This window comes from Trachemys scripta, chromosome 18 (assembly GCF_013100865.1).
Source record: "Trachemys scripta elegans isolate TJP31775 chromosome 18, CAS_Tse_1.0, whole genome shotgun sequence".
Lineage (NCBI taxonomy): Eukaryota > Metazoa > Chordata > Testudines > Emydidae > Trachemys > Trachemys scripta.
In genome coordinates, this window is record NC_048315.1 from 20,753,771 (window position 1) to 20,779,937 (window position 26,167).

Sequence of the window (26,167 nt, forward strand, 5' to 3'; positions counted from 1 at the left end):
CCTGTCCTCTGGGAGATGGTCCATGCTTCCCCGCAACCACCACTCTGTCCCCACAGGCCACAAAATCGATGTTAACGACGTCCGCTCATTGCAGACAAAGGGCGGATCTGAGCTGGGGAAAAGGCAAAACGCTCCATGTACTATTCCATTACATTCCCTTGTAACGTTCACTGCCTCTCAGCATGTCTTGCTTCCAGCCGGGGCAGAAATGGAACTGGCCCCATATCCCGCAGTTCCTGGGCCAGCTTTCATAAGGACTTGTGCAGTTGGAATACACCCTCTTGGCTTGCACACGGCTCAGCAGGTTCGGCCTTTGGATGCCACGCTGGCCTGGTCCATGCGATTGTGTCGTCCTCTCATGGCTATTCTCAGTGACAACAACAGCCGGCGCTGGATTAGAACCCAGGACTTCAGCACTAAAATCACAAGAGGTAGCACTGCCTAGTGGGTTGGACACTGGCTGGGGACCTGAGTTCTATTCCTGGCTCAACTCCCACCCTTCTGAGTGACCTTTGGCCAAGCTTCTTGCCCACTCTGTGCCTCAGTTTCCCCTCCCACCATTTGTCTGTCTTCTCTGTTTAGATCACAAGCTTTTCTGGGCAGGGATTGTCTCTATGTGCAGCACCGAGCACTATGGGGTCCTGATCTCAGTTGAGGCTGTTGTGGGAAAATACCTAACAACAATAAGCTTCTTGCAAGCGAGCTAGAGAAGTTGCTCACAGACAAAGGGGCTTGTTCTGTTAACTCAAGTGGTCGGGTTTCGTGCTTTGGATGGTGACGTTTCCAGGTCCTGTGGCCTAGTGGCTAGAACACTTCACTGAGCTCTAGTCCTGGCTCTGCCATTGGTCTGCTGGGTGACTGTGGTCAACTCATGTCACCTCCATGCCTCAGTTTCCCCAGCTAGGTGCTATTATCATTACCCTCACTGGTGACAGCAGTGTCTGTAGCTGTGTGACTTTGCCCTCACTACACAGACACTGGCAGCACTCGTTAACCCTGTAGGGTGAAACGATGGCACAGCCCACACACTCCACACTCCCGAGACTGGAGACCTCTTTGCAGTCAGGATACCTGTGAGCTGTAGGACCCTTCTCAGTGCTCCAGGGTCTATTCTAAAAGCGATCACCTGGCGTGTTATTCCGGGGCAGGTGGGGAGGGGTTAAACTCCCGCTGTGCTGTATCCCCCTTCCAGGCCAGGAAAAGATGCACCTAGGAGACAGCGGCTGCCGGTGTAATAAAGATGCGGGGAAGGTAGAAACCACTCAGCAATAACCTCGATTGAAATTCTGCATCCGCTGTGGGATTACATCCCTCAAACAATAAGGTTACTTCCCCCGGCAAAATGAAAAGTCTTAATAAACGGTACTATTTATTCAGGTGCAGAGTGGAAGGCATCTGATTGAAATTGGATGGATCAATATTGAAAGTCTCCAATTACTCCCAGCCACCGCGCTCCAAAAAATACCAGCCGGGGCCCTCTTTCCCGTCCCAGTTATTGCAGAGCATAAATCTGCCCGAGGGCTGCGCGAAGCACGTTATTAATAGGGAGATTCCAACCTGGGAGGGACTGAGGTTGCCCTCGGGACAAGCTTTCATAGTTTGGAGGGAGGAGAGGAAATGAAAAGGGAGCGCATGGGGAGTGGGATTCAGGCAGTCCCATCCCCCTTCCCCTCGCATCTCATCACACAGGCCAGGGGGTAGCAGGCGTGGGGAGGGGGTGAAATATTGCAAGCCACAGCACTTTCCATTTTTCCAGACTGCATCCGTTAATCAAGGTAATGGGCCATTTACCCTTCCGCTGTTGGCTCCTGGTCAATGCTTCATCTTCTCAGGCCTGGCGGGGAGCAGGGCTGCGGTGGGTAAAGAGGGGAAAGGGGGCAGCTATGCTAGGGCAGGAAGGGAATGGGTGGGCACAGAAGAGGGTGGACTCTATGTCTGACCTGGGCTGGGCCATCATGTTCCATCGTCAATTCTAGGTGGGTCACAGGCAGCTGAAGGTTCAGCTAGAATGAAGCTTCGAGATTGTCCATTTCCTCCAGCTGGCCAAACCTCCTCAGGCTTGTGAACAACCTCCTGCACCAGGCCAAAGCAGGCAGAGGGACCTCGTCTGCTCACGTGCTGTGGGGGCCAGCTGCCCCCTGTACACTGTAGCCGAGTTTTCTGGGAGCCCCATGTGGGGAGAGGGGCTGGACAGGAAGCGTATTGTCCACAGAATAGTTAGTAACGCCTGGAGCCACTAAGTCTGCTCTCTGTTTTCTTGAGGATGATTTACTATTTGCATTACAGCAGGTTCTAGGAGCCCAAGTCATGGTGCTAGATGCTGTACAAACACAGAACCAAGAGACACTCTCTGCCCCAAACAGCTTACAATCCAAGGCTTGGCCTACACCTAAAAGTTTAGGTCGACTTAGCTACATTGCACAGAGCTATGAAAAATTCTGCGCCCTAGGCAACATAATTAGGCTGACCTAGACTCCGTTGTAGACGCAGTGGAAAAATTCTTCCGTCAATCGTGGCTGTGCTGCTGTAGTGTAGACACACCCTAAGCATCAGACATGTGACAGCAGGCAGATACAGACAGACAGACAGGGAGCACAATGAGACAATAACACCAGATTCAGTGTGTCTCCTGCTGATCGACAGATGTCAATGTAGCAGTCCCAGCTCAGGAGCAGAGCGGGTGAAAATAGCTCATTTCATTGCCATGAAAAGTTTCAAACGAAACCGTTTCGTTTAAGATTCTGGGTGGCCAATTTCCTTTGTTTGACCCAAAAAATCAAACAAAGATTTTATTGTCATTTCAATACGTGGGGTGGGGGGTCAAAGAGGGGTCAAAGTCAAACTCTGGCCACAAACCATTTTTGACGTTGACCTAACTGGATTTTTCTACTCAAAAAGAATTCCGTTCAGTTCTAAAGTGGAACAATAATTTAATAATTAAGCAATAATAATAATTAATAATAATTCCTGAGTAGAGGTGGTAACATTTTTCATATTACATAATAATAATAAATTACAAATAATTACTCAATCAATAATTGCTAATGACGGTTTCATATGAATTATTCTTTAGCCATACTTAATATAAATTGTGAATGATTATTAATTTTGATTAATCAATTGCTCATACTTAATATTAATTGTGGGTTGTTGTTAATTAGTTATGGATTATTGCTGACTATTAATTAATTAGGAATTATTAATCACCATTTATTAGTGTTATTTGTTAGTATTTTATTATTAGATTTGCAGTAGTGTCTGAGGTTGCCAGTCAGGACCCACTGTGCCTGATGCCGGGCGTCCATAACAAGCAAGACAGGTCCTGACCCACAATGGCAGTTTACAATCTAAGAGATCACTCTCTTCATCTACATAGGTCTGTGTTTCTAGTTATTGGCCGCTGCTGGTGTAACCCACACACCTCCTGGGTGTGGTGTTGTGTCCCAGCTAGTGGCCCCGAGACCACTTAGCGAGAGAGAGTTAAATGAGTTTGCTCTACAGCCTTAGCTAACAGCCAGGTGGTTTTTAGCTCACGTGGTAGAGGCTCATGCACAGAAGTCCCAGGTTCGATTCTGCTCGCTGACGCACAGGGTCTGTCGGTGTTACAAGTGGGGGCTCGTCCAGGATTTCAAGTGGGAAGACTCTGAAGCACGGCCCAAACTCATTTTATCTCTGTATCAGAGGCATAGCCGTGTTAGTCTGTATCCACAAAAACAACAAGGAGGCTGGTGGCACCAAGACTAACAGATTTATTTGGGCATAAGCTTTTATTTCTCTCTCATTTTATCTCTCTCTCTAAGTGGTCTTGGTGCCACTAGATGGGACAGAGCACCACACCCAGGAGGTGTGTGGGTTACACACTTCCCCTAGCTAAGGAAGCACGTCCCGAGCTTCAGAATCTTCCCAGTTGAAATCCAAGACGAGCCCCCCCCCCACACTTGTAACATCAACAGACCCCAGTCGTCGGCAGGTGGAATTGAACCAGGGACCTCTAGAGCTTAGTGCATGAGCCTCTACCACATGAGCTAAAAATCACGAGCTAAAAACCACCTGGCTGTTAGCTAAGGCTGTAAAGAGACTCATTTTCTCCCTCTCTCTCCGTGGTCTTGGTGCCAGTAGATGGGACGCAACACCACACCCAGAAGGTGTGTCGTTACACTAACACAGGCTGGGCATGGCAAGGAGGAAGGGGATAAGGGCAATGCACCAATGTTAACCTTTAATGTCTGAGTCCTGTAGGGTCATTCAGTCCAGAACTCAGCCCAGGAGATAGGAGCAAACTTTGTAAAGGCAGAGATGAGTCTGAGCAGAGATTTGCCGCTGGGGGCAGAACCGATCTCATCACCCGTGAAAATCAGGAGTGGCTCATCCCCGGGCGGTGTGATGATACAGGCCGGGCGCCTGTCCGCACGCACTCCTGGCAACTCAGCATGGGCTACACCTGCAATTCCAGCAAAGGATTAGGACCTGAGCCGCATAAATAAATGAGTTAATGGAAGAATTAAATGCAAATTGTAACAGCTTTAAAATGAAAGGCATGTTTTCCAAAAGTGCTTCCAATACTGGTCCTTATTTCTGCAGTAATATAACTGCCAGCAAGAGCTTGAGTCATTATCATCAGAACAAAAAGGAAGATTTGAAAGTCCAATTTAATTTCCTCCTTGGAAAGAGCCTTTTATTTCTCTCTCTCTCTCTCACCCTAGCAGGAAGGACCATTTTCGTGGCTTGAAGCAGCTCCATCCCTATTGCAAACAACAGAAGGAATCTATCAGCATTCTCACCTGGATGCCAGGAGCTCACTTATTAGTAGCAATATGGTAGCACCGAGAGGACCCAACTGAGATCAAGGTCCTCTGGTGCTAGGTGCTGTACAGAAATATTGTAAGAGATGCTCCCTGCCCCAAAGAGTTTACAGTCTAAATAGACAAAGGCTAGGAGAGGAAACTGAGGCACAGAGCGGGGAAATGACTGGTCCAGGGTCATACAGCAGAGCGAGGAATAGAATCCAAGTCTTCTAATTTGCAGTTTACAATGCTGCCTCTTCACAGTCTCCTGTGGTGTCCCTGTTGGCCTGGCTCTCCTGGATGGTCTCGTATCACTTTGCAGGGTTGCGGACACTGTCTTGGAATACAGCAGTCAGCTCTGGGCATTGCCATGAAGATAGTGGCAAAACAGAAGGTGTTCAGGGAGAACAACAAATGGAATAGGGTGAGTGGCCGGAGTGATGGGCACCATGGACTTCAATAGGGCTTGCTTCACTGCCAACTAGATTCAACATCCTTAGGGCAAAGGGCAGGGAATGAGACATGGCATTAGCAGAGGCAAAAGGCTAATGCAGTCTGGGGACTGTGCATGCAGACGCACTGGGCGTGGGAACAGGGAAGCCGTTGTCTCTCGGCATGGAGAGTGCACCTGGAATAGCCCTTTCAGTGCTGGGGACCATGATGACACAAAAGTAGGGGAATCATAGAAATCTAGAGCTGGACGGGACCTTGAGAGGTCACCTAGACCAACCCCCTGCACTGAAGCAAGACCAAGTAAACCGAGACCATCCCTACCAGTTGTTTGTCCAACCTGTTGTTAAAAAACTTCAATGACGGGGATTCTCGAGAGAGACACGGGGATTCTCGAGAGAGACACCGAAATGGTAGTGGGGATGGAAGGACTGGCTTGGGACGAAAAGGAAAACACACCGCTCGTCCAAAATTGCTCATTGAAAACTTTTTTTTTCCAATGAAAAATGCCCTTTGCAAGAAAACGTCCCTTTTTGGTCAGAATTTTTCAGATTTTTAGGGAAAAAAACAACTCCCAAATCTGACATTTTTCACTTTTTGGTTGTCAAATATGTTTGTCTGTTTTTCTAAAAGTTCTGTTCTATGAGTCATTTTTGGGCAGTTCTTTGGCTTGTGTTACACAGGAGATCAGATTAGATGATTACAATGGTTCCTTCTGGCTTTGGAATCTGTGAATCTATGACTATCTAAAAAATTATTCTGCTTTTATTAAAAACAAACACATTTTTCAGGGCTTTGGGTTCATCAACAGAAACCTGAATTTAAAAAAAAATGCAATAAAAATGAAACATTTTTCTATGCTCCAAATTTTTGGAAGGAAAATAAAATACATTTCCCAACCAGCTCCACTTACAATGGCTAAATCTATCTAGCTTGGCTAACCCGTGTCTAAGCTGGGACTTGAGAATGGCCTCAGAAGGGGCTAAACACTAGAGTTGGTTGAAATTTTGAGGATTATGAAATTTTGACATTTGAAAACGAAATCAGGAGAAACTTGAATGAAATTTCCTCCCCTTTGTTTTGCCACCAGCTGTAGAGCTAGGCTAACTTACTGCAGTTAACTCAACTAGTTACATATGGCCCTCATTTCCAGAGTAACCAAGCATTTCAGTGCTGTTATCCCCATTTTATGGATGAGGATCTGAGGCACAGAGACACCAGCCCCCCGCATCCACCTGACACCATGTGGGAGCCAATATGGATACCAGGACATGGAAAATAAATAAACAAGAAGTTAGCATGAACTTTTCACTAGCTACACTAGCTTCCCTGAGCTCTAAATTCCCTCCCATTTATAACATAGGAGGGCTCTTGTGTTTCATTTCCTGCTGTATCTCTGGACTTTGATTGATAGTTTTTCTTCGGGGCACAGTCTCATTTCAGTGCTAGGGGAGAGAGCAGTGGGTGTTGCACAAACCAGCCACTGGGATGGTTGGATTTTTAACTCCCATTTAAGAACAACATCTATGATTTTCACATCCGCATCTGGAATTAGAGAAAACCACTAACAGCAATTCTGCCCTGACACAGAATGTGTACCGGGGAGAGTTATAGCAGTGGCTTAGTTAGCCCTTAGTCTCCATGGTTCCCTTGTTTATGCTATTTCATTTTTCAGGGAATATATTTAGCATTTAGGAAATAGAGGAAGTAATTGCATTACTAAATCAAGGGCTGATGCTGTGAAAATATCTCACACAGCAGTTCCTGGTAATGCCCTCCAACCCCGACCCACGGTCCCCCTTCTTCCTCCCCTCTGCCCTGCCAAGTTTTGGCAATTCCCCTCAAAACTGACCTGCTTCTCCCCTAGTCGCCTAGTCCCCAAGTCTCCCCAGCCAGAGCTCTGCTGATGCACCTTAGCCCATGTGCAGAAACTAGGATGAGATTCCACCAAACCCATCTCAGGGGTGATCCTGTAGAACTTGAACCCAGAACTCCAGAGAGTTTCTTCTGAGTTGAGAACTGAGCCTACTAAAGGCCTGTGATGGGGTGGAGTAGGCTGAGAGCCCCCCAGCTGCAGGTCTCTGAATCCTGCCACACCAGAAAAGAAGCAGTGGAGAAGTGCTCCAAACAGCCTAGAGTGGCTGCAGGGGAAGCAGCCAATCAGAGATGCTGCAGGGAGCAGCCAATCAGGGCCTAGAAGGGCCATATAAAAGGAGCTGCAGCAGACAGGCAATTCCTTGCTGGAGCCAGGGGAGTGCACGTGGTGCTCCTGTCTGGCCAAAGGGTACTGCAGCACCATGGACAGCTCACTGCTAGCAGGGACGGGGGGAGTGAGAAAGAGCTCCTGGCTGGCTGGCTGCTGGGCCTGAACATAAAAGAGCCCTGAGGTTAGTGTGAAGTAGGATGACCAAATAGCAAGTGTAAAAAATTGGGATGGGGTGGGGGGTAATAGGTGCCTATAAGAAAAAGCCCCCAAAATTGGGACTGTGCTGTGCTGAGGTGGGTGCTGTGCTGTTACAAGGCCTTTCTGGATTTTTAGCACCTATTTGGGGCTGGATCTTCACTGCAGTTCTAGTAAAGAGCAGATATGTTCAGCAAACAGAGGCTATTTAAATTTACAAACTGCCTCATTATGAAAGCAAAGCTATAAAAACCACAACCTGTTCAACAAATAGCTCTCAAATCCTAACCGAGGAAAATGTTCCTTTGCTTTGTGAATAAATAACCTCAACGCACATGCAATGTCCCCTCTAGAGCCCTGAGGTGCCACCCCAGATTTTACATGGAGCCCAGGGTATGCTGGGACAGGACTTTGGGAGTCCAGTGGGCATCATGCAGTGCAGCAGAAACAATAAAGTTTGTGGGGTGCTTAGAGTCCAATGCAACAGGTGTCTTACAACCCTGACAGGCAGGCAGATCGCAGTGATGTTCCCAAGGAACATGGGACACAGCATATGTGTCTTTTAGGACCGTGTTTCTCAACTTTTTTGATACCAGGGACTGGCTTGCTGCATTCCTAAACTGTGCCTGGAAGATCTCAAGGACCAGCGCTGGTCCACAGACTGGTCATTGAGAAACACTGTTCTAGGGCAGAAAAATTTAGTCCTTCTCACTGGGTGTTGGACCCAGAGTCCATTCTAAGTGGCCAGAGAAATCCAGTCCAGGCTTTTCCTCCCTAACACCAATACTTGGAGGTAACGTTTCACCTGACCAGTCACAAGTGACTTCTGTGCCTGTGGAATGGAATCTCTCCTGTGTCAGTCTATCAGTATCAGTCGTTTCCCACACCCCTTTATCCCGTAGCCTTTGTGATGCGTGGGTGACGCAGGCGAGAGTCCGACCTGAAATCAGAACGCTGAGACAGATAATGAGGTCTCGGCAAACTGCCTGAGATGGATCACTGCGGGCTGGGATGTGCGTCCCTCCAACAGGCAGTGGGTTGTATGTAGCTCCAGAAGGTAAGTGAGACTCCTCCAATGGAGGGGGAGTGGGAGGCAGGGGCCTTCGGTGCTGTCATCAGGAACAGGTAGGGAATTATTACTCCCAAAGAGAAGGCGTAATTGAGAGGTAAGAGATGAAGGGATGGGAAGGGCAGAAAGAACAGAGGCCTCTGCACAGAAATCCACACACAAAGCTCCCATGTGCCCGTTGTCACCAAACTCTCCTTCATTCCTGCTAGTAGGTTTCAGTGAAGGCTGTAAAACCAGGCACTCGAGCTGATCCCTAGCAAGGATGGGCTGGTGGGAAAGGACTCCGAAACCCTGAGTGTGTCTATGCTTCAGTTCCCTGCCCCTTTGTCTGTCTTGCCTATTTTGGGCAGAGACTGTCTCTTGTTGTGAGTCTGCACAGCACCTGGCACGGTGGGGCCCTGATCTCCATTAGAATCTCTAGGCCTAGCAAGGAGAGTAAGCACCTTATGCAGCATGGTTCACGGGCTGCTGCTGCTGTTTCTGATCGTGCCTAGCACAGTGGGTTCCTGGTCTGTGACTGGGACTCCTTGGTAGTGCAGATAATACAGAGGACAAAACCGGTAACTGCTCACTAGTGGAAGAGTTCCTGACCTGGGCCTGGGACTCTTTAATGGAGTCTTTGCTTATTCCAGGGCTATGTGTTGAACACTATGGTTGACAACCACTCCTGGGCTGGGGGCTAATCAAGGAAGGTCTAAGGGGCTGGTAAGCCCTCAAATGAGGGTTTCAATGGGATTGGAATGGGGCCCAGGCCTTCCGTCAACCCCCTCAGTCAAGGGGTGGATTTCACCCCATACGGGGGGGGGGGTGCAGTATCGCCAGCCCCAAACATGCAAAAATCATGAGCCAGGCTCCAAAAAATAATGAGATTGGCTTGAAAGTCATGAGGTTTTTCAAGGGACAATACAGTTGGGTTCTTCTTCTTTGCCTTCTGGCCTTCGTGCCTTTCAGATACACTGGGGTCATGTTTCCAAGCCTTGCTCTGCAATCAAAAAGGCTAGAAACTTTTTTTTTAAATGAAAGCTGAGATTCTCACAAATTCCCGTGACTCCAGGTGCTGGGGCTTTAAGAAGAACGATGCTTATCGTGAGAGTTGGCAGCGATGGCTGTGGGTTTATGGCCCGTTGGGCCAATGTACATGAGATCGGGGACGGTTGGGTATAATGTTGCTCTGTGCACTGTCCTGTGCAGTGTCCTGTTTGCACTGTTTGGGGAACAATTAATGCTGAATTTCAAGTCAAACATTTAGTTCTTTTGGCTCATAATTCTTTAAGGGGTAGCGTGGCCTAGTGACAAAGGTGCTTCCTTAGGACTCAAGGCAGCTGAGTTCTCTGCCATTGACCTGCAGGATGATTTTGGAGAAGTCACTTCCTCTCTCTAATGGGGATAACAACACTTACCTACTGTCACACAATCACCGGGTCTGGTCTACATCCAACATGTCACCAGTCTCCTGTGGGTGACCCCTTTAAAGGACAGCTTTTTCCTAATTGGTCCCCTTCAATTTGTCTGCGATTAGACCAGTCCATAAACACTTAAATTGAGTCTATCAGCCCCTAAACCCCAGGGTTTACAATCTCCTTTTGTCTCCTTGTTGGTTTCTCAGAGACAGCCAGGCGTGAAGCTTTCGCCCCACTGCTATCTCAGGCCTCTCTGCCCCCTTTGCCCTCTCTGTTCTCTGTCCTGTACACCTGGGCTTGTTTTCTTTATTGGTCACAGTTGTGAGTGCACGTCTCCTCGATCGGCAGTTCTGGCAGCTGCGCGGGGGGGGGTGACATTCTTGTTCCATCTGCCTGTGCTCCATCTGCCTGTGCTCATTGTGGAATTTGTGTGACGGGTTGGGTTACAGAGACCCCCCTTGTGAACTGCCACCTGATGAGCTGGGACTACCTTTTAGCCCATTTCCCCTGGCAGCTTGGGACTTCAGTACCCTGCCTTGTTGAGCCAGACACACTAGCCTGCTAGAAACACAGGCTCAGGCCCGAACCATGTCCCAAGCTGCCAGGGAAAATGAGGTAGTCCCAGCACATCAGGTGGCAGTTCACAAGGAGACCTCTGGGACCCAACCCCTCACAGTTTGTAAACCCCATTATACATACATTATACAAAAAAGCCATCATCATCATCTTCATCTTCTCCTCCCTCCTCATCCCCTTCTCTGTGAGATAGAGAGAGGGACTCTCCTGGTTCTTCCTCTTCCACTCTTCATCACTATCTATCTCATAGTCGAGCAGTTTATTGTCTTTTGACCAGGGATTCCTGGGATGAATGATAGTGGTTTTCTTATTCCATGTGCCCTAGTATGCAGGTCAGTGATTCTCAGAAAACTGTAGGAGTTTCATCCTGCCAAACTTCTTCCTTTCAGGAACATTTTCCATTTTGCAGCTATCCACTATCACCACATCACTGTTGACTATGTCAGCACTGCGGTAACAGACAAAGGTAGGTCCCGATTCATACAAACATCACACAAAACTCTCACTTCATCCCGCCTTCCTTTGTAAGTGCTTTGAGATCTACGAACGTAAAGCTTGATGGATGAGTGAACTGCTGTTCAAATTTAGCGAGGTATGATCTTAACTGATGATCTGAGCTTTTGTGACACCGAGACCTTTAAGACACAACATCCTGGTAATGTAGTTGTTCTGATGCAGTGACTTACTTAGCAACCTTAACTTGAAGCTAACCAAGTTTGTCTATGAATGCTTTTTGAAAGTATGGTTCCAATTTATAAATATAATAGATAAGCGATATACTTCAGGCATTAAAGTTTTTTGTCTTGTTCTCTTGTGGTACTCATCATTCCCTTGTTAGATTTCATTATATGTGTTACACTTTCCCCAACAGAGAATTACTCACAGCATACTTTAGAGTTGATTTAAAAAATAAAACGACTAGTGTGGCTTTGAAATGGGCATTGTGACCTCTGGGTAATTAACTTCTTCGTATGGCTGATCTAGATATAGCGCAACAACTAGGATAATTAACTAGATATTGTACAGCCAGCAGTCTAAACTGAATTAGTCATCAAAATTAGAATATTCTCTACAGAGCGCATCTTACAAAGGGCTAGATCCTACTACTCCTTTGCAAGTAGCCCCTTTACCGTGGCTATTCATGGGTTGTTCATGGAGTAAGAGGGTGGTGGAATCTGACCCTACGTGGATGAGGTTACAAAGAAAACACCATCAGGACTGACGGGACTGGTAATTTTAGTTGGTGTCACCGCAGATGACAGTTTTGTAACGGGGCTTGTGGGTAAGTGGTAGATTGGGTCATTCCATGGCTTCAGCTGGAAGAGGATCTGTAGGAGGTGAAGGGAGATCACGTCATGAAAGAAAGCCCTTCTGATGATCAGGGCACCATCTGCATTCCATCATCCAACTAACAGCATCACCTGCTGAGAGTGGAGAGTCCAAGGGCGGAGCCAGAATCAAACCATCCATACGTGGAAGATGGGTGGGGCAGGAAATGGGTGGGGCCCACACGGGCAGTGCTCTGCATTCTGGAGATGGGCTATGCACTCCACATCCCTGAACCTACCCATCAGGCAGTCTGGGAGGGTGATCAGCCTGAGCCCCCTTATGTCTCACACATGCAGGGAGACTCAGAGCCCTGGTGAAATCTATTGACCCCAACATTTGTCCCTGGCATGACGTGGGTACCATTGATGTGTCGTCAATCATCAGGGTGCCACCCATCGATGGACTGTACTCAAAGAGACAAGACATCAGAGGGCAACAATTAAGGGAACCATGTATCTGTTGTTCTACAGCCCCATCTGCCAGCACCAAGGAGCATCAGCAAACCAGCTCTAAGCAAACACACATGGGAAGAGGATCCAAACCAAATCTGTACATCACTCCCACGACCCTAGAGCCTTGTCTTCAACAGGAAAAAAGGCGTGTTCTTAACTCACTTTGGCTAACTTGTGTTTAGAGCTGGTTGGAAAACAGAATTTCCATTCTCGAGAAATGGACACGAGTTTCAGAAACTCATTTTCATTCTGAATTGGACTGAAAAGCCGGAATGTCTAAAAAATGTTCTGTGGAATGGAAATTCCAAACACTTTCTCTTTGTTCTGATGATGCAGAAGCATTATAATGGAAAATATTAGATACTATACATAGAGAAAGGAAGTGCAGTTGGGGGAGATAGAAGTTCTATGCCAGAGCAGAGCAACAAAAATGATAAAAGGTTTACAAAACCTGCCCTATGAGGAAAAAGTTAAATCGGGGCATGTCTAGTCTTGAGAAAAGAAGACTGAGTTGGGGGACCTGGTAACAGTCTTCAAATATGTTAAAGGGTGTTATAAAGAGGACAGTGATCAATTGTTCTCCATGTCCACCTAACATAGGACAAGTAGTAATGAACCCTAGGGGGGAGGGATAGCTCAGTGGTTTGAGCATTGGCCTGCTAAACCTAGGGTTGTGAGTTCAATCCTTGAGGGGGCCACTTAGGGATCTGGGGCAAAATCAGTACTTGGTCCTGCTAGTGAAGGCAGGGGACTGGACTTAATGACCTTTCAAGGTCCCTTCCAGTTCTAGGAGATAGGATATCTCAACTTCACCTGCAGCAAGGGAGATTTGTGTTAGGAAAAACTTTCTAACAACAAGGATAGTTAAGCTCTGCAGAAGGCTTAGGGAGATTGTGAATCCCCATCACTGGAGATTTTTAAGGACAAGTTGGAAAACAGCTGTCAGAGATGGTCTCGGTTTGCTTGGTCCTGCCTCAGCACAGGGGGCTGGACTTGATGCCACCTTCCCTTCCAGCCCTACATTTCTAGGAGTCTATGATTCAATCATTTCCTTTTGGGCAAGTCACATAGTCTCTCTGTCTCAGTTCCCCCATCTGTGAAATGGGGATAATACTTCCCTATCTCACAGGGGTATTGTGAGGATAAACACAACAAAGCGTGTGAAGTACTTTGCTATCTGCTGATGAAAATCACTATATAAGAGTTAGGTTCTAATATTCCAGTGAATATTATAATATAAATATAAAAGTTGAAACAAAACAAATCAAAATGATAAAGTCAAAACAAAACATTTTTGTAAGTGTTTTGACATTCTCAAAATGAGAGAGGCAAATCAATTGGACTTGATTTTCTCCCATTGAAAATTTCATCAAACTAGACACATTCCCGTGAAAAGTTTTGAATTCAATGAAGCTACACTTCCTGATGGAAAAGTGTTCTGTTGAAAATTTTTCACCCGACTCTATTTGAGTTAGTATCCAGAGAAGATATGGCACCTTGTACATCTCACCAAAGTTAGTGAGTCAAGACTATGGGGGTGCCTAGTCTTTAACTCAACTTGCTAAGCCGTGTGAAAACTACACACTAGGATTTGACCTCACGTTAGCTAACTCGAGTTAAGAACAGGATTTTTTTTCCCTATTGATGACACAGCGGAAGGGTCTTATCCAAAGCCCATTGAAGTCAAGGGAAAGACTCAGCACCAATCTACACCAGCCGGTCCTCATCTGTAAGTCCTCACCACAAGATTTGCCTATAGCCACCCTCCTAGTTGGCTCAGGATCCAAGTCATTGCACTTGGTCCAGTCTAGTGGAGAGGTAAGGGTTATGCTGAAGCCGGAAGGATGAGGTAGTCTTGGGCTCTCTCCAGGGTTGGTCCTAGGACAATTAGTACTTGCATGCCTTCTAGGAGAGGCTGTGCACTGTAATGAATTGCTTGAGTTTCTGGGCTGAAGGGTGCTACAGGAAGGCAAAGCATTACAGCGTCATTAGAATTAACAGGCTCCTTTGAAGGCCCGCCTGGAGGAATGGCGAGACCTCAGCTATCAATAACATCGCTGCTGAGGAAAATTGAAGGGATATCTGCCCAATTAAAGAACCTACAGGGCTGGAATTGAGAAGCAATGTGGCGTGACTGATGGGGTGTGGACTGCAGACACCGAACGCCTAATCCACTGAAGCTTCTACTTTAACAAAGGAAGAGATGGAAAATGTCTCCTATCACTTGGGTTCGCTGCCTGCGGGGCAGCACCTTGCTGTGGTTTCTGGCCAGTTGGGGAGCGGGCCTGGAAATGGTTTTCTGTTGGACCGTGGCATGACAGTGCGGAAAAGAGAGAGGATCAGTACTCTGTTCGAGAGAGATACAGCGCGAGGTGAAGGGAAGACTGGACTGGGGGTCAGGACTTCTTGGTCATGTGAGGTGCTCAGATATATTCTGATGAGGGAGAGAGAGATCTGCGAGGACACTATTAGGGAAGGGCTCTTGACTCTGAAACTCACCACCCCCTTAGTCTGATAGACCCCCAATTTGTTGGTCTCCAGGACATGTGGAAAGGTGTATGAATGTCCCCAGATTCACCTTTGGGGCAGTGTGAGGGAGCTGGGAATTTTGGGCTGGGCTGGGAAATCTCTTGCTTCTAGTGGCTAACACTGACCAGCTGGCATATGGCCACCAAGACTCCTCAGTTATCTTAGATGATCATATATACCATGGCCGTGAGGGACATATAGATGGATATCCTTGGAGACCAGCTAGGTGTTGCATTAGTTTGAGGACTGAGGACAATAAAGGGAGCAATGACTCAACTGACTTTCTGTGTAGGTTTATTCCTGATATTTTAGACCCAGGTCAGTTATAAAAAGAGAGGCGGTCAAAATATTCTTTAACCAAAAGGTTTTTTTTCATTAGGTTTTGTTAAAGAAGACATTTTAGTGGGAAAAAATGTTTTCAACAAAACTATTGTTTTTTTCCCCCAGAAACCAGAAAACTGAAAATGTTGTGGTTTAAAAATAGCAAGTTTCCGGTTTAAAATGGGGGTTTATTTGTTTTTTTTCCAATGACATCCCAAAAGGTATTGCAGGAAAAAACCCATCCTGCAATATATCCCTCTAGAAACATCCAAGCAAAACTTCTGAGCTAATGATGACATAGGGCCAGACTTTTATTCTATTCTATGTAGGTTCTCATATCACCTACTGCATGCTAGCATCTGAGCGCCTTCCAGTCAGGCCTTAAGTGACATGACCCACATATGTCATGTCTGGCTCGTTCTCTCCCCAGGGTGAGAACGGAGCCTCAAGCTACAGTCCCTCCATCTCAGAAAGTTTATCTGCAATATCAGTGTCCTTTAGGTGAAGGGAGGGCTGTCAATCTAACACCTTCCAGGAGTGTGCCCTCCTCAAAACACCTGTAGAGAGCTATTTGGAGGAAGCCGCTTACCATACCGGTAACCAAACTGAGCTGGGTAGTGCTGCCTACAGGTTAGAGCACTGTAGTTCTGCCAGTGGCCTGATGGATAATGTCGGGCAAGTCACTTCCCCTCCCTGTGCCTCGGTTTCCCCATTTGTTAAATGATGGTAACTATACTGCCCTCCTTTGAAACGCACTTTGAAATCTTAGCTATTATTATCTGCTCTGAGCTAAGTCTTGGCTTTTAACTCTTTGCTCAGCCTAAGGTTCCACTCAGGAGGAATGAAAAATGGAAGTCCTTCCCCTTTAAATTTTTTTTAAAGGAGAAATTAATTTTGCCTTTGCCTAAGTACCTGTCACTTTAAATTAATGTCTGTGATAGTGAAAATGACGAAGAAGCTGGGTCATTAGGCAAATTTTAATTAGAGCTTCAGATGTCCTTTACTAATAAGATGCTACATATATTTCATTCTGTTCTCACTCGTCGTCCATGAGAGCATCTCCCCAGCCCACCCGGAATCCAGAGCCTGGTTTCCATGTCATTCCTTCTCTGTACACAGACACAAAATTCACCCCGTGCAGGGCCAGCTACTAGGCAGCGCTTTGGCGTGGGGACCAGCCATTTCCTCCTTTTGTACAGCCCGCATAGCACCAACAGCACTCAGTAACTAATCACTGGAGTGAGAGAGGGGTCAGCACTGGGGCCAAATGCTCTGAAGCATGGGAAAATGTGGATCCAAATCTAGATCAGGATCCAAACTTTGCAGTTAAGGTTTATCTCCCTATGATAGATAGATTAATCTATCCCCCCACCTATTGTGATGTTGCACTCATATGTTTATGGAAATATGCTTATAAGTGTGAATATAATGTAACTGGAATATGCTTTATGCAAAAGGTCTCTTGTAAGGTGTCACTACAAAGCTTATCATCGACTGAGTGTGTTCATCCTATTTGTACGACTGTATCATTCTTGTATCTGAAACTAGGAATATGAAATATAACTCTGGGGTTCTATTGTAATTATCCAAAGTGTGGGCCATGAATGGTGTTTAGAATCTTGATGGCTCCCACTGACGAGGACAATTGGTTGTAGATGGTTTATTTATCTACAAGCCTTCTTGTGGACATGTGGGCCAGCCGGTGGGTAATGAAGAAGGCGGTTTTACAGTGACATGTGACCATGTTACCTGGTACTGGAATCCATCTTAAACCTGGTGCTTTTCCATTTAGAAGGAGGGGTGGGGACCAGAAAGACAAAATATTCCCGCCTTGTGCCAAAGCCATAGAAGGGGGTGGAACAGAACAAAGGGGGCTGCAGTCATGAGAAATCCCCTAGTTACCACCTGAGCTGGAACTAACAAGAACTGTACCAGGGGAAAGGATTGGGCCCAGACTAAGGAGTCTAGCCTGTGAAAGAAGCTTATTGGAACATCTCTGAGGGTGAGATTGACCTGTATTTGGTTTCTTAATGTATTAGGCTTAGACTTGCATGTTTTTGCTTTATTTTACCTGGTGACTTACTTTGTTCTGTCTGTTATTACTTGGAACCACTTAAATCCTACTTTTTATTCTTAATGAAATCACTTTTGTTTATTATTAGACCCCGAGTAAGTGATTAATACCTGGGGGAGCAAACAGCTGTGCATCTCTCTCTATCAGTGTTATAGAGGGCGGACAATTTATGAGTTTACCCTGTATACAGAGTAAAACGGATTTATTTGGGGTTTGGATCCCATTGGGAGCTGGGTGTCTGGGTGCTGAAGACAGGAGTACCTGCTGAGTGGTTTTCAGTTAAAGCCTGCAGCTTTGGGGGCGTGGACCAGACTCTGGGTCTGTGTTGCATCAGGCTAGTGTGTCTGGCTCAACAAGACAGGGTTCTGGAGTCCCAAGCTGGCAGGGAAAATGGGCTCACAGGTAATTTCAGCACATCAGGTGACAGTCCCAAGGGGGTCTCTGTGACCGAACCCATCACACCTATCTATCTGTCATACTCTCTAGTGTCTATTAGTTTATAATGTGCCATCACCTTGGTGTCAAGGCACCAAACACAAGGAGGTGAAGGTTCAGCATTGTCCTAATCAGACTAATTTCTCCCATGCAATCTTGGTGAGGTTGAATTTAGTAGGTTGCCTTCCTGCTGAGAGCAATGGGGTTCCCAATGGGAGGTGAGAGGGGGTTCACTGAGCGTCCAGGGGCTACCACCTCTGTTGAGAAGAAGTCTCTTTCATCTCCAGTAGGGATAACCTGTCACAGAAGCAGGGGCCAGTTAAGGGCGATGTGGTGACTGTGCTGCAATGAAAGCCCTAGGGATCGACGACATTGAGCTAAGCGGGTTCAGCATGGGCAAGGCCAGGGCCAACACCCCCATCATGGCTCCCCGAGTTAGTGGTTTCAGGAAATGCCCCAGACTGGAACAACAGGGGCTGCACTTAGCATGGAGGGGCATCAGCAGAGCAGTGCAGTATTAATCGAAGAACTGGAACGGCAGGGCGGCTGTGGTTGAGACTGAGGGGTATTGGAAGTGCTCTGGGCGTGGAGTGAGGAGGTATCCCGGAGCTGGACTAGTAGGGACACTGAGGGGCATGTGCAGAGTTGCAGCTGGAACAGAACAACATGCGTTGCCGTGGGTAAAACTACTTCTTCCCTTTCTTACTCCGGTGTGTCTCAGCTGAACTGGAGCCATCTGACTCCATGCAAACCTGCCACAGACCCCGTCCCCGCCCTGAGAACCCCTGGGGCGCAGACTGGAGGGAAAAGACGTCGCCACTGAGCCTGCATTCTCCTTCCCTTCACTCTCTCTGCAGTGGCTGCATGCATGTAGCATCCCAGTTCACACGCATGTGGAAGGCGTGGGTGCACGGTAGTGTGATGCCTCACATGCCCGCACAAGCATCGTGGCTTCCACTGCACACTTGTTCCTCTCCCCACCCCCACCTCCAGGCACAGAGACAGGGGTCAGCGTTCCTGCCCTCCATCAAGAGACAGGAAATTGTGAAGCAACGGGAGAATCAGAGCTCATTAAACCCATTTGAGCAGTCAGGCACCAGCGCGGGGCCAGATGCGGGCAGCATGTCATTACGTGGCAGCAATCAGCATGGAGAGCCCTCCATCAGCTCGCGAAGGGCCTCCGGGAGGATCCATGTTTAGCGCCAGCGAGGCTGCCTGCCCCATCTGTCGCTCCTTTTCTGCAGAGGTGCGAGTCTGGGGCCCTGGCCCCATCGAGTCCATCATGGAGTCTGTTGCCGTCAGCTGGTGCAAGGACATGGTAAAGCACGGCCAGCCCCTCCGCCCGTGGTGCCCTGGACCCTCCAGCTGCTCTGAGCCTCCAGCCCCAGCTCGGATGCTGCCATGAGCCCACCAGCGGCACCTGCTTCCATCATTGGCACTGCCCCAGGCATTGTGCACAGGCTGCAGAGGTGCCCATGGGGCAGAGGTGCCTTCAGCCCAGCTGGCCGCCTCCACCTTGCACTATCTGGGAGCTGCAGCTGTGCTCTGGTCAGGGGCCCAGGGAGCGGTGACATACAGGAGTGGGCTGTGTTTCCATTGGGATTTTGGCTTGATCCCGTAGGGCTCTGCAGTGGGGGAGGGTTTGCTGTGTTGCTAGAGCCAGTCTTGTCTTTTCTGTGTACTGCAGATTGAAAGCCCAGACTCCCAGCTCCCCTCTGCAGTGTTGCAGAGACTCACCTATCTACGGGCTTTGAGCTCACCTTGACCAGGGCTATGTAAAACAGCTGGAAGGTAAACAGCCATCCCCAGTCTTGCAGCATCCTCCAGTGTAGGGCAGGGGAGCCGCATTGCTGCTGCAGGGTATCGCTGGGGACGGAGCATGACTCAGCCGGTGTGTTCATCCTGTTGCACTTCGAAGCTGGGAATCCTGGTACTAGGAGACCAGTGTGTGTGTCCCAAACTAAGAGACAACAAAGGGGGGATATGGTTGAGATCTATAAAATCATGACTGATGTGGAGAAAGTAAAGAAGGAAGTGTGATTTACTTCTGATAATGCAAAAATTAGTTGTCACCAAATGAAATGATCAGGCAGCAGATTTAAAACAAACAAAAGGAAGTATTTTTTCACACCACGCATGGTCAACCTGTGGAACTCCTTGCCAGAGGATGTTGTGAAGGCCAAGACTATAACAGGGTTCAAAAAAGAACTAGATAAGTTCCTGGAGGATAGGTCCATCAATGGCTATTAGCCAGGATGGGCAGGGATGGTGTCCCTGGCCTCTGTTTGCCAGAAGCTGGGAATGGGCGACAGGGGATGGATCACTTGATGATTCCCTGTTCTGTTCATTCCCCCTGGGGCACCTGGCATTGGCCGCTGTCGGAAGACAGGACACTGGGCTAGATGGACTATTGGTCTGACCCAATGTGGCCGTTCTTATGCACTTAGCAGGATCCCCATGCCCAGCTGCTAAGACCCAGTAGCATTCTGTGGATGGCAGTGTGAGTCCTGGCTGGCACTGGGGCGTGGAGCCCACTGATCTCTATCGGTTGACTCTTCTCATTTGCACCAGTTTGAAATCCATTGACGGCAGCGGAGTCACTCCCGATTTAAACCACCGGGGCACGGAAGAGTGTACGCTTGTCCCATTGAACTTGAGCACCACTCAATGTTAATAGTGCATCCGGAACCCAAATCCGAGCCTTAGGGTGCTGGCTTGTGGGCTCTCCTTCCTCCCAGTGTCTGGGAGGGGGAATCCTGGCTCTCACGCACGGATCCCTCTGCACTCCGAGGCTGAGAATGTAAGTTTGGGCACAAACACGCTGGTGGTGGACTGCATGAGTTTGGGCCCATTAGCAGGTTTAATATCAATTAATGCCTTCCATTAGCAAGGCACTACCGGGCGAACTGCTGCCCTATAAAGCAGAAATGACAAAAACATTAAGCCCTGCAGGGAAATACCACAGAAGCACCTTGCAGGTGCTGAGCGTCAGCCGTTCAGCAGGACTGGCGTCTCCGCCAGCTATTCACTCCGGCAGCCTGCAAGCCGCAACGTTCAGCAGCAAATCCAGAGCTGGGCAAAATCTTTTCAGCTGAAACTTTTGCATCAAAAAACACAAGCTAGGGTCGACTGAAACCTTTCGCCAATTCACAGCGATTTCGGCCAATTGTTTCTGTTGAAAGGGGGCAGGGAGGGGAATTCAGAAATGTCATTTTCACATTTTTGAAACAAAGCATTTAGATTTTTTTTCTGGCTAGATTTGCAAGGGCCATTAAGCATCAGTCACAAAACAGGGGATGGGGCCGTGTCCCCCTTATACCCAGGAACTCACTTGGGGACAGGGATCCATGTTCTCTCACAGCTAGATAAATGCCCTGACCACCAGACTAGAAGGGAGTCTGGGATGGGTGTTCTCAGTCTCTCCTGTTTGCAGGGCTGCCCAGAGGATTCAGGGGGTCTGGGGTCTTTGGCGGCAGGGTGCCCCCGCCGCCAAATTGCCGCCGAAGCCCCAGAAGGACCCCCCCACTGAAGGTCTTCAGGGCACTTCGGCAGCTGGTCCCAGAGCGGAAGGACCCCCCGCCGCGAATTGCCGCCGAAGACTCGGAGCGGAAGAAGCTCCGGGGGCCTGGGCCCCACAAGAGTTTTCCAGGGCCCCCGGAGCAAGTGAAGGACCCCTCTCCAGGGGTCCCGAAAAACTCTCGTGGGGGCCCCTGCGGGGCCTGGGGCAAATTGCCCCACTTGCTTTCCCCTCTGGGCGGCCCTGCCTGTTTGAAGCTGTTCTGTTTTGAATACATTAAATACTTGCGGGCCCATAGCGTAAGAATGGCTCTATTGCCTGGGAGTTAGGAAACTACCTGGACTAGGAAAGCCCTGGGTTCAAATCTGGCTTTCAGAAGAGGAATTCAGCCTGTTTGTCTGACACAGCATATGGGCACCCTAGGTAGCTACTGAGTATAAGGGGGCGGAAGTCCTCTTTAAATCTAAGCTCTTCATTGCCCGATTTCTGGTTGAAGATGCAGGAAATGAAAATGTTTTGTGTTGGGCCGAATGGCGCGTTTCATTTGGAACTGCCAGAGACCTGAAAAATCAGCTCATCGCCCGGCCCTCCTCTGGGCCGCCCCTCCCCTGCAGTAGCCGGGGCGCTTCTTGCTGCCCATCAGCAGCGGTGACGTCCTAGCGAGAGGGCTCCTGGTTTCCGCGGTAGCTGCCGCTGTTACCTCACTTGCTGCTGTTGTGTGGCCTTGTTGCTCCCAGCACTTCCTTCCTAGGCGCATTAGGGAATCCTGGGCTTAGGAGAGCCAGGCAATGAGAAATACAGCAGAGCTAATCAGCATCTTTCCTTGATGGGGTGGGGGGTATTTAAAAAGATCAGCCCCCAGCCCGGAATAGTAGAGGAAGCCGAACTTGAAGGGTGCAATGCATTGCAGAGCTGTCGGGGTCAGGTCTGGACGAGCAGCGTGGGGGCAGCAGGGCAGACTGAGGTGCATCGGCAGAGCTGGGGGCAGGGGCTGGAACAGCCAGGATTGGGGTTACCGCTCAGGACTGACGCTCATGCACAGCAGGCTGATGTCTGTGGGCCCCCTCCCCGGCAGTGTGCCTGGCTCTGGCCAGTGCTATCAGCATCTCTCTTTCACATACATCAGACGCATGGCCTGATTTCCCTTTTAACGGCGCATTCTGCAGACCTCAGCTCAGGCAGCCCCAGGGGAGCACACCCTGACCTAGAGCCTGTGCTTGTTTTAGGTCTCTTCGGTGTGAGCTCCTGGGTCAGAGACATTCAGGGAGCCCCCTGGAGTTGCAAATGCAGCCAATGGGGGTGACTTAAGAGTCCAGAATTCAACAGGAGTACTTGAAAGGAGGGAATTCCCCCTCAACACATAGACACAGACACACGCACACGCTCAGGAGTGCAGGAAAACCCAATGGAGCCCTTTGGCACTGGTGCTACGTTGTAACGGATGTAGTGTGCCCTCTACTGGATGCGCTCCAAACTGCTCCGGAGAGTGTCATCGGCCCTAGGCCAGTGAGAGCAAGAGAGACGCGATTCCCTTCATACACATTCCTTAGAATAGCACCTAGAGTCTCTGAGAGCAGGGCCTCGTTGTGTTAGGTCCTGGACACGTGCGTAGTGAGAGATTGTCCCTGAGCTTATTCTCTTTTGCCCCCACGCCCAAGCTGTCTGTGTCCATCTTTCATCTCTTGTGATATACTTAGATTGTAAACTCTTTGGAGCAGCGACCTTCTTCTTCTTCTGTGTTTGTACAGCACCTAGCACCATGGGGCCCTGCTCCCTGGCTGGAGCTCCTGCAATACCAAACATCATGGCCAGCTCTAATATAACATTTCTCAGCCGTAGATCTCATGCCTTCTAGTGATATACTCAAAGAGCTCAATCTATTTTGCTTAACAAAGAGCAGGTTAAGGGGTGACCCGATCACAGTCTGTAAGTACCTACCAGGGGAGCCAATATTTATTAATGGGCTTGTCAGTCTAGCAGAGGGAGGTCTTAACACCATCCAATGGCTGGAAGTTGAAGTTAGACAAATTCGGACTAGAAATAAGGTGTACATTTTTACCGGTGAGAGTAATTAAGCATTGGAACAACTTACCAAGGGTCGTGGTGGGTTCTCCGTCACTGACCATTTGTATTCAAGATTGGAGGGTTTTCTTAACACTCTCCTCTAGGACTAGAGGAAGTTTGGGGAAGTTCTCTGGCCTGTGCTGTCCAGGAGGTCAGTCTAGATGATCCCAGTGGTCTCTTCTGGCCTTGGGATCTACAAATCTTTAAATCAAACTGCTTTACAAAAGCAGTCAGTGTAATTTTTCCTGTTTTACAGATGGGGAAACTGAGGCATAAAGACATTTGCCCTTCAGGCCAGCTAGGAACAAAACATGGGTCTCCTGCATCCCAGGTCGTCTATTAGACAGCACGGCTTCCCTTCAGTAATAAGCAGTTGGGAGCCAAAGGGGATCATTTGCTGGCCTTTCGGCTGGCACAGAATTCAAGCGGTCTTGGAGTGCACACACAAACAGCCATAAAGCCCCCGGTGGGGCTGGATTGGCTACAGTGCCGTCAATTTGACGATGGACTGATTGTTTTTGTTTTTATTTGAGCGTTTATTTCGACAATCTCATTTGAATGTTCCCCGTGTTGCCATCAGAGCCTTTGCTGGGGTTGGCGTGGGGGTGGACTAGAGATTTATAAGTGAGATGTATTATTAATGGTTATTTACTGAAACCTTCTCCAGGCGGCAGGGTTCAAAAACCAGTAACCAGATTGCTTCCTTCCCTTTTTTTTTTAATAACAATGGAGAGAAATAAATAAATAAGTAAGCCCGAAACAGACGCAGCATTAAACTGCAAGTAGCATCTCTGCGCCGGCTGTAAACCCGCACACCAGCCCAGCATAATAAAAGGTCCGGAAGAGTCAATCCATTCCCTGGGTGAGCTGCTGCCTCATATTTATGCATGGCAGGGCCGGAGCGGAGCCGCGTGTCTAGAATACAGCCAGGGAGCTCCACTCCCTCCACATCCTGCAGAGCTGGGCCGAGGGAGGACAGCTCCAGCCTACCCCAGCCCAGTTCCTCTGTGGCAAATCAGTCTGTCCCCCTCAGGGGGAATGCACCTCCAATGCCTTGACTGGTCACTCAGACACTGAGTCCCATTAACCTGCCTTCTGGAGTCCCTCCGCTCCACCCCGGCGACGTCCAGATATGGCTTTGACCTAGTTCTGAGGGCAGTGCAGTGCGGATGGAGCAAGACAGGAGAGCGGCAGAGGGCTGGAATTAGGTGTGGGTGCAGGGAGGCGGGTCATACTGGGGTGATTCCACACACCCCCACGGTGGGTGGGGGCACTCAGCATTCACAGGTGGGGAGGAGGCCTTCTTATACTGCTGGTGCCTCCCCCGCCCGCAAAACTGCAGCGGGCCGGGGATGGGAAGCGTTTCAGTGGGATCGGGGAAGAGGCTGGTGTGGCTCTGAAAGGATCAGAAAGGAGCTGCCGAAACCTCCTCTGCCTTGGATTAGAATGAGGGAGCTTGGGATTTCCGACAGCTCAGAGACGGACCCAGTCCCTTCCTGGATTCCCCTCCTCGTCCCAAAGCATTAGGAACTGAAGTGAACTCCCTTCGCGCAGGGAGCGCTTTTCAGAGCAAACATTTGGGTGCCAAGTTCCCACTGGAAAATGAAGGGGAATGGGGCATTCCAATCCCTTCACCAGCTCTGAGCCTCTCAGCTCAGGCTTCGAAGGGGACCAGGGTTTCCACCACAGCTCCACGGCAAGGCCCTTTGCAAAGGAGTGCATCCCATCTAGCCTCAGCGGCCATCCTGAGGGGAGGCTGCCTCCGAAAGAGAACAAGAGGGGCTTGTGAACCTGTGGGTGATATAAGGTTTTAACCAATCCACCCATCCCCACCCTGGGAGACACAGCTGATAAAAAAAAAGACACGGCAGCAAACTCGCGTACCTGAAGCCACTCCAGGAAAGGACCTGATCAAAAAACAGCACCTCCTTTTGCAGAGGGAACACTGCAGTGGAGTAAAAGCTGCTCTGTCAAGACACTCAAAGACAAACCAGCACCACACCAACTAACTGGGTAGCTACTCCCCTAATTCATTCCAGGTGGGCACAGAATCCCATTCCAGGTTCTTCTCATGCCAGAGGGTGCAGGGCTTGAGTCTAGATTCTTCATCTCCTGCATTCGGCAGGCGAATGACCCAGCTGTTGAGTTAATCTCTTTGACAGGCATTCCAAGTCCAGACCATGACCAATGGTCTGGTCTGCCAAGCAGCCAACATCTCTACCACCCCCAAGGAGTGGCTATCCGTAGTTCTTGGCTGGATAATCTGGCCACAGACTAGTGGGCAAGGCTCAGCCTGTTAGGGACTGGGACATGGGCAGTCAGGTCTAGTGGTCAAAGCAGGAGCCAGGAAACGGTTCAGAACCAGAGTCAGAAGCCGGATGCCAGAGCCAAGGGTCAAGCCAGAGTCAGAGCCAGGAATCGGAGCTGAAGGTCAGAAATGGAGTCAAAGGCTGAATGCTTGGGCCGAGGGTCAGAGAGTCAAGCCAAGGGTCAGAGCTGGAGTCAGAGTCAGAGAACAGTAGCAGGGATCACGAACATGGAGGGGGGCTGAGAAGCCGGAACAAGGAAGGGAAGCATGGTTCAAGAGTCAGGCAAGAAGGCACGGTTCAAAGTACCAGCCAGCCGGGAACTGCACAGACAACTTCCAGTGTCTCTTTCTGGCTTAAATAGCACAGACAGACCATGGGGCTGGGTGCTCCTCCAATCAGGACTTCTCTGGTGAGGCGAGGGTACAGCTGGTCGCAGATTTGCCATTTTTCAAAGCCA